This window comes from Pyxicephalus adspersus, chromosome 12 (assembly GCF_032062135.1).
Source record: "Pyxicephalus adspersus chromosome 12, UCB_Pads_2.0, whole genome shotgun sequence".
Taxonomy (NCBI): domain Eukaryota; kingdom Metazoa; phylum Chordata; class Amphibia; order Anura; family Pyxicephalidae; genus Pyxicephalus; species Pyxicephalus adspersus.
Window position 1 is genome coordinate 21,803,299 of NC_092869.1, and position 13,084 is coordinate 21,816,382.

At 36.2% G+C, this 13,084-nt stretch overlaps 1 long non-coding RNA gene across 1 annotated transcript; it reads left to right on the forward strand.

Annotated features, from left to right (window-relative positions):
• The first annotated feature begins 425 nt into the window (after positions 1 to 425).
• Positions 426 to 6,260, forward strand: LOC140342414 (uncharacterized). Its single transcript, XR_011923078.1, has 3 exons — positions 426 to 1,785; positions 3,803 to 3,961; positions 5,671 to 6,260. It is a non-coding gene; the product is annotated as an uncharacterized lncRNA (long non-coding RNA).
• Positions 6,261 to 13,084: the final 6,824 nt, after the last annotated feature.

A 13,084-nucleotide genomic window follows, 5' to 3' on the forward strand; every position in this document is an offset into this window, starting at 1 on the left:
ACAGTGAAATTCCAACTAAAACTTCTTCCATTCTAGGCAAGAAAAACATATGGATTCAGAAATCTTGAGTTTGAATTTTTTAATCAGAAAATTAGTTGTAGTATATTTGTCAATTTGTATAGTGGATTTCACCCAATCCAGTCACCAAGCATTGACAGCTGTCAAAGACCAGTGGTCAGATTGGAAGCTGGTTTTGCTGGCAGGAGGACACATCTGGTGGCATTTTTACATGTCAGTGACAGGTATAGTACTGTGATCAGAACTTGGATTGCTCAATTTTATTTTCACTTGATAATGAATTTTCAAATAAAATTTCTAGGGATATATTTCTAGGGAGATAACCAGAGATGGGGGGCAGGACAGGATTGTTTGATGCGTTAAAACTAATATTGAGTTTGAAGCACTTTAAACTGACTATTTATATGACTGCACAGTCATGATGAACTGTTCCTTGGATTTATTAAAACATTGTGGTGAAATACCTTATAGTGGATGTATATTTGCAGAGCTTCCTGGCGAAAAGCATACAACTTATAGATAAAATAGTAGCAATAAAATGTATAGTCTAGTGTATAGTAGCACTCCATATGTTCTCTCCAGCCCTGGAACTGCAGAAATAGGTTGACGTGCTGGTGCGGTATTGGACCGCCACCCTGCATGTCTGCTACGTTTGCCGAAGTTTTTTATAAAACAATGCAGGTGCTCAGATGTTCACACGATCCCTCCCATTATGATGCCAATGTGTTTTGCTATGGCAATAATCACTATTCGCTGTCCAACAACTTTACTTTTTTACGTGCCATTTAAAATTCTTATCTCATTCTTCTCTTTTTTAATTAATAGTAATTCTGAAATTCGTTTTAGACCATTCTGCCAGAACTTAGTTTGGAAAATTGTAACCTCATACTCAATACTTGCTACACGTCGTTCCTGTTGTATTTAATCAGATTTAATCAGATTGTTACTTAATATTGTATGCACCTGCAGTTTATAAATGCTAATTATCTACCTATCTGTTCTAGTTTGCTCCATTTTACTTAGTAAAACACCACTGAGCTTTTAGATGTGCAGACTGGGATTCATATACACTGTGTAAATGTTTATTTTTATTCTAAAATAGCTTCTGTTGCAGAGACCAAAACATGGTATACATCAAAATCATCAAGTCAAACACTGTAATACAACCCCATGATATTCTTGATGATCTTTTATGATTTTTTTCAAGTGACAGATGAAGGAACGAGTCCTGTACACACAGTGACATTCTGTCCTATGGAGAAGAGAGGGGAGGATGAGGAATTGGCACCCTGTTTACCTCCTTGCTTTCTCTTACCACTCTGTTACCTGTGGGATATATTCACTTTTACTTTTGGACAAACTAGGGGATGACTACATTTTTGTTTATGTTCAATATTTTTTTGAAGGCAGTATAAAAAAATATTGTGGGAATTAGATCAACTAGCGCTTTAAACTAAAAAGTCGGCTTTATTGATAGATCCCTGTAATTTCCATTTTTTTTTTACTGTGAGTATGATATATTATGTATAATGTTTACTTTTTAAATCACTGATGTTAATCGTTTCAGATTTGTTTCCAAATTCTAAGCTTCAGGTTCGGTATATATAATGTTTGTCTTTTTAAATCTGCAGAATTGGCACTAAACTTCTAAAACATTGATGAACTTGACAAATAAGTCTGCGCACCTGATCAGGATCTTTCAGATTTCAAATTTAGGCCCCAATAAAGAGTTTGGTGACAACACACAGCATCTTACATTTATTGAAAGTAAGAAATTATTTTAAATAAAAACTATTTTTTTTTTTTAAGCGGTCTGGTATGCCACACTAAAAGGAATCTTATTACAAAGACATAAACAACCCAATGGGATAGTAATCAAGTATGGCGTTGCATGAAAGGTATGAATAAATCAAATCAGGATGGAAACACATTAACAAGTAACTGCCATTACTTTAGGGATGGAAACTTGTGGGGTCCAGAAGCCACAAATTCTTTAGTGTCTTAAAGGTTCTGGGTCAGGTATTAGGTAGTGAAGCAAGGATAAGAATGAGAGCACTGGAGTTTCCACCTTTAAAAAACTATTTGGAAGTTGCAGCTTGCATATTTTTATCCTGACAGTTTCACTTAATATTTCCCTACTGGACATAAAACAAAAGCTCTGACTGTTCAATTCATTTCTTAAGGCTTTTTATAGTGCAAATTAGGTTCAGCTCACAAAGCTTTAACTCGAGCATTAGACAATCTATTTTCAGCCTTGTGACTATAATATTCAAATACAATTTCATTAGCATTCATTAAAAATAGCTGTCACTTTTTAAAAATAAGGATTCCTATCTTGAGTGTTAGCTTTGTGAATTGACCCTATTGTTTTTTTAATTTTTAATTTCTAATTTCTTATTTTTAATTTTTAATTTCTAATAGTTTCATAATGATAATCAAAAGATAATCTTAAGCAAAATATAAAGTCAAATTGTGGAAAAGGGTAAGTCTGTATATTATTTGTATGAGGATTATATTCCCTAACTAGCTGGAGGGGTCAATGTGCCAGTTAGTGTTAAACTTGTACTGAAGTTAAGCTGCTCACCTAATGATCCTACCACCTGATGACAACAAAGATAGACATAAATGGCCAAGGAAGCTGGATATGTCCCTGCAACTCCCAATGGTATGGAAGTAAAACAACCTAATTGATAACTTTCTGTGTTCTCTACTGGACAGTTATTGGTTATATCTCCCCATGTTATGGAAAGTGCATATCAATTGTACATGAGATGATCTATCATGATGTATATATAAATGTATTTTTATGTGATGTATCATACAAATGGTAATACCTACCCAACTTCCTTTTATTTATTTCTTTTAACTCAAATCCTGGAGCATCCGTGCATTAGCCAATCTGTAGGGTGCCTTCCTGATTCCTGGCATATCAGTGTAGCAATCATTGAGTGAACAATATGTCATGCCAATAATGTTAAGCCTCTGTGGTTTCTACCAGTTACCCCAAGTGCCTACTGAGTCCTCATGTGCCTTCTTTCATCCTAGGTGCTTGCTGTGACCCAAGGTGCCTCTAGTAATATCAGGGACTACAAGTGTTCAATTACCCATTCATATACCTGTGTTCCAGTTTACCTACCTGCTGCTAAATCATGACTAACTGACTGTTCCTGATTGCATCTGCCTGCCTGTCTTGAACTTTGATTCCAAGATTGTCTGTTGTTCTGGCACCTTTTTCCACAGCTGCCAGTTCTGGTGAGTCAGAGACATTCAACCTATAAGTCATCTGCAACAAGATCCACAGCTCTTTGCAGGGTGCTGTGGTGAAAACCTGTGGCTTTTACTTTTTTTGCTTGGCCTCATCTTCTTCAAACTATAGTACAGGCAAACTTGAATTTAAAGCACCTGAATAGGCCTGCTCTCAGCAGATTCTGGTAAATGCCAATTGCTGCAAAAAAAAAAATATATTTGGTATATGGTGCCCTCATCTCTACATAGCTCAGGTTGCCATATTGACTCTGGGAAGAAGTGAGATCCTACAGTATTGTATTAAAGTTTTATGTTTTTCCAATGGAATAAATAGTGCTTTATGTATTGTGGATATAAAGCATTTTTTGCATTTATGAAATATGGTAAAAACAATCATTTTAACTTTAATAAAGGGGAGAGATTTTTCAGTAGACTTGCATTAATCCTTTTCCTGTACATGTAAATATTTGCTGCCTATTTTTCTAAGGTGCAATTCTGTTTCCTCTTCGGCTTACCACGATTTTAGCTTTCCTTGCAGGCTCTTGCCGTGCATTTCTGGCACAAGCACAACGTACATCAAGCCATGGATAAGACACAGTACTTTGCCCCATTTCCATCTGAATGGGATAATGCAGATAATACCCAATTTGAAGAGGCCTTCTATTCTTATGGCAAGAATATTAAACTCCAAAAGAAGGTAAGCAATGCAAACAACCTGGGAGAATTGGTGCATGTATCTGAATACATTGATGCTGTAATATGTTGTACAAAGTAGTTGGTAGCTGTCTTTAAATTCCAGGGAGATTTAAAGGACACAAATATTTTCAGCAATAGAATCTGTAATAAATCATTAAATGCATATAATATAATATAATATAATTTTTTTGCATTTAATATAATCATTAAATGCAAAAAACAAGTGTAAGTATCTGAATATGACCTTATTTTAGCTTAATTATAGCACCAAAATGTGAATGGAAAGGACAGCACTGGGAACCAATCAGATGTTCTGTGAGCAAATGTGCTGACATGGAACAGGAAGAGGATAATGCAGAATGAGCAGACAGATAGTCTTTCTTATGTTCTGCACATCAACCAAATATATATCAGGAATTGGGACTAGGTCAATGAATGGAAGCCACTATCCCAAATTCAAGGAACATTTGTAAGAATCAGACAGCTCTGAGAGTGATAATGAATAATGAAAAAATTAATAAAGGCAGAATTGTTTAATATCACACAGTGATATTCTTATATATTGTAGCTTACTAGTCCTAAAGTGTAGTGGTTACATTAATTTTCTTTTTTCATACTAAGAACAATTTATGCAAATGCAGAAGCTCACCTGTTGAACCTGCCAGAAATTAGGTGACCTTGTAACTTCTGTGCACTTTCTTCACAGCTCTCTTCTATGGGCTACAGAGGAAATAAATAGAATGAAAGGTGTTACTTACTGTAGGTGTCTTACTAGCAGGATTACCAGGTTAAAAAATAGGGAACACCTCTATTAAGAAACATCCTTTTGGCTATTTAACGATCATTTGAGTGGGGGTGTCATTTGAGGAGTTTTTGTTAAGAGGGCACTGTATGTGAGGTCTCTGCCTTGTCACAGTCAATCATTGGATGAAAGTGCAGTTTTCCTTTAAAGATGTAGAAACCATAGGAACTACTGTTCTCAGCCTAATTAAAGCCCAACGTCAGCAAAACCCCTTTTATATTCTGGGATAGAATGGGTAAAGTTTAGGAATTTTGTCAGATGGATTTTTGAAGTCTTTGACTCCATTACAATCTATTAAGAATATTTTCTTAACCCTGTTGCATAAAGTCTCCAATACGATGATACATTAGCAACCAAACCTGACCTGAGGTTCTAACCCATTCCTACTTCAAGCTAATCTCCAAGCTAATCTTAACCTTCTTCCCACATTGTGCTAAATGTTTTAAATGATCCTCTACAGCTACAATCACGATGCCCAAGTCTTAAATCTCAAACATTTTCTGGTGGAGTCATTGCCATTGAAACACATGGACCTGGAAGATTTTCCACCTGTGTCAGTGGATGTCAGATTCACTGCTTTATAAATAGCCCTTAAGTATTCAACTTAACCTATAAGTATTCAACTTTCTAAAAAAAATGTTATTTTGGGCTGAGAGTGTTGGAAATAACCATTAAGATGCCTTGAGGGTGTGAGGCTTCCAGTTAGGTCTCATATTAATATCGCTTTGCCCCTGGTTTCAAGTCCTGAATGGACCGTGTGTATTTACCCGCTTGTAAAACTTTCTGCCTGGATTAAAGTGGCATGAAGGTGTCATTTAGTGTTGCTTTTGGTCAAGCTGTTCTATCATGTTTACCTAACCTCTACTGTAAATTCATTTTTACCTGTACACATATCATTTCTGTTTCAGTGTTTTAAAATTTCCACTTCAAGCAATGCTTACTCGTAAATAGTCTTAGAACTGACCTGACATGCCGGAGAGGGACACTTCACAGCAAGATCAAGCCGTCCTGCTCATTCCTGTCAGCGAGCTGCTTTGCTTTCTGTGTCAGCAGACCACGTAGAATTTTCAAGTTGAACTGACAACATTTTTTATAAGTGCAAATTAGCATGTCCTGCTGGTGAATGCAAGAGAAAGTGGCACCTCAAACACTATGAAAACACAATATATTCAAGACTAACACTAGGCAAAGTAACAGTGGGTAGAAAGGCCTAATTCCTTAAAAATTCAGAATCGTAAAAGGTCTCCACATTTGTGCCAATCAGTGGAAAACATTTTGGAAAATTTTATTTGCAATAGTTGCTTTTTTATAAACTTGAGATGGTCTCTGGATAATTTTGGGAAGTGTGGCACATGCTCTGCCTTTATTAAAAGTATCATGACATATCGCTGTAATAAAATCTGATGCTGGCATAAGAGAAAAAAAATATAATATCTAAACAAATATTTGCGGCTATTACTGCCATACATGGAGGTCTTAAACTGTGTTCAAATCTGAAAATTCTGTTCATTTTCCTAATCTGTGTTCTTGGTAAACTACAATAGCTAGAATTCAAACAACACCTCATAGGGTCACTGGGAGTAAATTTCCTGAATCCTACACTATGTCAATTTCTCTCTCTCTTTCTGCATCACAATATCCAAGTCGGTTAAAATTTATATTGCATTTAAACGTGTCCAATTGTTAAGCTGTAACATCAGGATTTTTGCACGTAATGAACACCAAGGAATCCACCATAAGTCTGTTTTGGAATGACTTTTCTCTTTTACTAGTAGGGGTTCTCAGATCATCATGTAGTAGACTAAAGTGACTAGGGTGGACCAGCATGAAAAAACTAACGTATGAACCAAGTGGGTTATGCTTTTGTGTGCATCTCAGTGCATATCTTTCATCTTTGTAGAGTGGGTTTCATGTTAAAGTGTTATCTACCATTTTTTGAGTATATTTGGTCATGAATGACTCTGAACACATATCTTAGGGCAGCAGTATTTCCTCCTACAGCGAGACAAAAATTGTAGTAATTTTCTGCATGTGAATTCTACTATATTCAAGTACTATGTTCAAGCAAGATGAGTTTAAAAGGACTTGTTAATATTTGCAACAAAAAATGTTTAGGAGAGCACTCTGTTAAAAGAAGATCACACAAACCCACCAGTACAGCAGGCAGTGACTTCCATCATTGCCCTCTAAAAAAGAGCTAGGGGTGTGTTAGGTGTCTGCCCCCCCCCTCCCCCAACCTTGTGCTTTCACCCTCCAGCTGCTATGCTGTTACTTTGCCTCTAATGTAAGTATTAACACTATGATTACACTACGTATAAGTGTAAAGCTGCGTATATACGTGCAATAATTATAGTTGGAAACGAACGACTAACGACTGTTCGTCCGATAATCATTAACAAAAAAAGTGCACAACAAGCCGATGAATGAGGAATGTAGCTGGAAACGAACGACTGTCCCGGGGGATCTGATGATTGGGCGATGATTGTTCGCAGTCTATTGTGTATATGGTCGTTCAGTGATCGTAGATGGTTCTGCAGTGCACTTTCTCCTTTACATGTCACTTCCTGCATCGTTTAGACGATCGTATCTAGCGTGTATCATTGCAGCCTGTACAGAATTGTGCACAATATGAACGTTCAAAATAATCGTTCATAATCGTTAGTCGTTCGTTTTCTAATGACAATTATTGCACGTGTGTACCTAGCTTTGGGGTTAGTGTTCGGGTTTATGTGACTGCAGGGCCATGTTTATTAAGCAATGGTAAGCATATGCCTATATAAGTCAGGGGCAAACAGGTAGCTTTTTCCTTTATAGTTATTGGACCATAGACTATTATTTTTTCCACTAATTAGGATCAAACAATCATATTATTTAATATATATGTAATGTCACAATATTTTTATTTATGTATTGTCACAATTTTTAGTACAACAAGAATATGTTCTGTAAAAAACAGTTATTATAACAGGGGTCTACTTTAGACATTAGGATCACTGCTAATGGTCTTTAGGACCTGGGTTAAAAAATCTGGGTTAAAAAAAAGATTGAAAGAAGTATTGTTAGTGTAAGGGTTAAAGTTGGGAATACATCAATGCTTGTGTTGGTGTACAGGGTTATTACAGGGAGGATTAGTGTGGGAGAAATCCTATGGGATGTTATTGCTCTTTTTAGCAAACATTTTTCTAAATCCTTATGTAGCAGTAAGCCTTTGTATGTTTCCCACATCAGATCTAACTGTTTACAGCTACATATAAAATTCTTAGAAGATTGCATTGCATACCTGAATACCTAATGTTTCCTAAGCACATTATGAAACTTTCCTGGAGGTGCCTCCAACTGACTATGTACTTTTCCTCTGGCTACTGTCAAATGTTTACATGGATGAATATGAATATGATATTAAACACCATACTACATTATATAAACCCAACATCAAAAACCAACTCACATCATAAAAATATGCATCAAGTAATAGTACTTCTGTTCACTTACACAAAACATGATGATGAACCGCTTGTGAGGTTTATCATGTTATAAATACTGTAATTTACCTGCACCAGTGACATATTGGTGACCCTTATGAGCGAAGTCCCTCGGCAGGAAACATAGCAGCAACATCTGCAGCTGTCACATTCAGTGCTGGATCTAGATAAAAAGAATTGTATCCAGTTTTGAAAGCTTGCTTTTTTTTTATTGAAGCAAGATAAATGTTATCATTTTCATTGTAATTTTGCAGCAATATGTAAAGATAAAGCTGCAGCGAAGTACAGTTTTCCAACTATTCAAAGTAGCTGCAGCAGCAAAGATTGGAATTCTAACTGATTGCTGTAGGTTATGGTTCTTCTGAATTATCAGTGCAATTTACACTTTGTACTACTTTATTATAAAAGCCTGAAAAAAAAAACAGGTTGTTCACTAGTATATCGACACATGAAGCACAAAAATTAAAATGCCTTCAGCTTTTGGATAATTTAGCTATGTGATGAAAACATCGTTCATTTTCAATCTGTCTTTTTTTTTTGTCTAATGTCACCTTTCTGACAAATGTGATAATGTGAGGTATAGCCACAAAATAATGAAAACTGTTAATTATATCCATTAACGTTCAGACTAGCAGTTTTTGCAAGTGGTTTTGAGCTGTAAAATTGCCCAAAACTGCTTGCAAAAATTGGTTGACATTGGACTGAATGGGTCCGCTCATTATCCTTTATTAGGTGGTATTAGGCAGTCAAGGATTTTTTTAGTCACTACATGTAGAATCCAGGGGTGGTTTGCCATTTTTGCCACCTCGATAGACTTGAATTGGTGCAACTTGCAAATAATTGATCATCACATTTTTATGATTACAGGTTGACAATCAAAATCTGGCCATCAATAATCCGGTTCCTTCAGTTTTCCTTCATGAATTTGGGATTGCATTTTCAATACATGTACTGCTTTACACTGTTTAGCCACTTATGTTTTGATGGCGCTGTTCTCAAGGGACAGCCGTTAGGTCTGCTTGCTACACTAAATACACGATGAGACGTCCCTGCTGCCTGCTCTCCGGAATTGTGGCAGATGTCCACTGGTGTGGAGGCTGGCCTGTGTGTGGAGATTAGTATAACCTTCAAAAATCCGGAATTTTCGAAAATCCGCTGCCTCTTGGGATACATACGTTACATATCCCAGGAGGCTGTGGATTGCTCCTTCTGCACATATGTCTTAAGGGGCTTTCCCATAATGTAATAAAAATTTTTTTTTTTTTTTTTTATCTTTACATTTTTAGGATGACCTGGTGTAAAGAACCAAGGAGAAAGAAGATAGCAGTACTGGACACTATCTTGAAACCCAGAGAGAAGAGGAAAGTTTAACCAGCGCAGGATTTTCCAGGCTCAGTTTGTGGATAAATTAAGGGCTTGCCATTGGGAAAGGTAAGCATTTTTTTTTCATAAAAGTTCAGCTTTAACAACACTTGTCCAAGCATTTTTAGGCAATTGCAAAGGGTTTTTAAAAGTGGTTTCAAATCACAAAAAATGCCAAGGACTGCTGCTTTAAAAGATTTCTCTTAAACCTTATGGATGAACAGGCATCTGAATTACCCTAATGCTAATACTTTGCTGTTTTTTCTGTGTGTTCTGCCTTTAGTAATCTAGAGCTGACAATAATATGCTTATGTATCCACAATATTTACTAGTGCAAATATGTCCCATATAGCAACATGTTGTAAAGAGAACTTTGGTCCCATTAGTTTAAGTTGCTTTTGAGTTCATTCTAAATATATTAAAAGGTATATTTGACCAGCAGCTGACCTCCTTTTGACCTGGTTTGACCTTCAAGCAAGCTAAATATTCTATAGATAGTATGAAAATACAAAACCCTGCTGAAAAGAACAAAAGCCCAGAAAAAAATGCCAGGAAGGTGACAAATACAAAAAAAAGAATAACAGACAGAAAGCTAGCCTGTATCCTGGCACAGTAAGTGGAGCTAGTTAACTTTTCCCAGTTCTTTTCCATTAGTCATCATGTGATTAAATGCTCTAATTGGACTTAAGCTTCTATAAAGAGCTGTTTTTACAAGAAATTTCTTAAAATTCTTTTGGCCTTCCAGCCAGCTCCTACTGTCCAAACTAAAACTGCTCTCATTGTCTTTGTGGACGCATTAATTAGGCAGTAGACTAATTGCACCATATGCTTTGCTGCTCTTTAAAACACGATTTTAAATAAAAAGTGAGGGAGTTGCACAAAGGCGTACTGGCCAGGAGACTTCCCAGAATTCAACGGGGCAATTCTTTCCAATTTAACGTTCGTTTATTGTTTCTACCTTTAATACACATTGAAAGCACATGGCAATTATTCCTGCCACTATTGTCAGCCTGGTCTCCCAGGGGACAAAAATGAAGAAAATTTTTGGGCAGTAAACTAAGCTATTTAACAAACATACATTTACAGGATGTGTCTCATTTTGGGACAAGGGTGTTATTAAACCTTTATTATATACCCTTATTCCCCTATATAAAAGACCCAATAATTTATTCAAACATGATTTAAAGCAGATATTAAGGACACAAATGCATGCAGCACTGTGTACAATTGTGTGTGTGTGTATATATATTCATATATATATATATATATATATATAATATGGACAGGCAAAGCAACTAAATAGAAATGTAGCTTAAATTTAAACAGCTGATAATGTGGACTTACATCAAATACAAAAGGACTACTACTGAACGCTGCTCTTGCTTTTTGTATTCATTACACATTGTCATAGTTCCTAGTTGTGGTAAGCAGTTTTTTTCTACATAATAAGGCAATGGGAAATCCCCTTTTCACAAAGAACATCTTACAGGCCGAAATAATTTTAAATGTAAGTGGACTTTATTTTCTTCAAGATTTTCATAGGAGTCTCATTATACCCCTCCTACTTCTCATTCTGTGGATTAATTGAGTGTCAGGATCTGTCACTTTAATGGATATCTACTGTCCCCTGGAACAAGAATCGTGACAGTTATTATCATTTATCTTAGACTGTAATGGATACAAGTATTAATGAAGTTTCATGCCAAAAAAGAACATACATTTAATTAGCACTTATTAAGGAGCCACTAGGAGCTCTCTTGGGCCAGTTTTTCAACATTTGGCTGAGTGCTGACATTTTAATTATGTAGCATCGCAGAATTAAATCTTGTATTGTTCTAGGAATTAGTGGCCCGTACACTCAAAACCCATGGAACAGAAACACAAACCTTATAGTCGTATTGTGTCTCATGTGTATCAGATTTCAGAAGAAATGTGCGCTTTTGATGTCCCCGATGTGCCTCTTCATTAAATAAATTTGTACTATTCTTTTCTTTTCAGCAATGACACTTTTATTCCATAGTCACCAAAGTTTCATGGTAATCCTGTAATTAAAGTGAGCATTAGGGTAGATTGTTCACTAAAAATGATGGAAATTTAACGTTCTGCCCATGGTTTTTTGAACCACTGATCTGCCAGGATACACTGAATGAATACTGAATGAATCATTGAGATGTAGTGAACATCATCTAGATGCCACGCCCTGGAATAAAAAAACAGGTTGATTCCTGCTGACATTACACATCATGGGTCCAGCACACCAGAAGTCTGGCCTGTTTACTTAGTTTAGCACTCTGACTACCAAGAGCCTCCTCCAGGCAGATTGGTTTTGGCTGCCCAGTTGTGATCTAATTTGTTTTGTCTCATGCCGCACTGTTTTATACTTTCCATTGGCCTGATCTGACACTTACATGCAGGCACAGCAAGCAAATGGGAAAACCACCTTTGTTCACAGGCATCATATGCAGTGGTTGCAATTTGTATGCTCTGGAATATTTTAAAGGGAGAAATTGAGACATCTTTTATAAACTAAACAAATGTGTTGGGGAGAGGAAGTAACAAAAATAGTTTATACTTTTAGTTACACAAACTTCAATTTATTTTACTGGTCTGACCAGGTGACAAACCTAGTTGGGAAGTGAGAAGAAAAGTAAATTTTCACAAAAAATGCAAAAAAAACAGACATATGCACCTGAAAAATAATGATCAATTAGTTATTAACCTGTAAACAATCCCTTACAACTCCTTTCCCTAACCCTGAAACCATGTTGCCCAAACCTTCTTGACTTCCATCTACAGAAAAAAAATCTATATGACAACTATCTCAACATACTGAGTACAAAAAGTAGCTTAAAAACAAAAATGATAGACTTCCCATGATTTATTACTTTACATACCCCCTTGTGTTCTGACATCATAATAAATATTTATGGCTAAAACAAGTCTAGTTTCATCAAAGCTGATAATATCATAAGCATCTGATCATAACTAGAAGTACAGCTTCAATTGATTATTTTACCCCTTTGGGTCTCAGCTGTCTGTAAAAAAAACCCCAAACTTTTATCTTAGTTAATAAAACTGCAGAAACCAAGACCTAGGTTCTAAACACCATGTTTAGGTTGAAATCTCTTTTGGTATTCACATATGTCTGTAATAAAGTGGACCTAAACTAAAATGTTTACTTTACATAAAAGAGTAGACACCCCATTTATCTAAAGAAAAAATATTGTTCCTTTTTTGTTTTGATAAAGGGTAAAGCACCTCTCCTTTCTGTCTTGATCAACGTGGCGATCAAGACTGAATCGGAGCACAGAACTTTCTGTGATATCCACGTCACGCATCCCGGGAGGCTCTTGGCTGCTACTTTTGCGCATGCCCAATCTTGGACATGTGCAGAAGGGGCATTTTCCTCCAGGGGGAAGAAATGCATGTGTAGTGGGATTGGCACTCTTTTTTTCCCCAGTGGGCTATGTCACCCGAT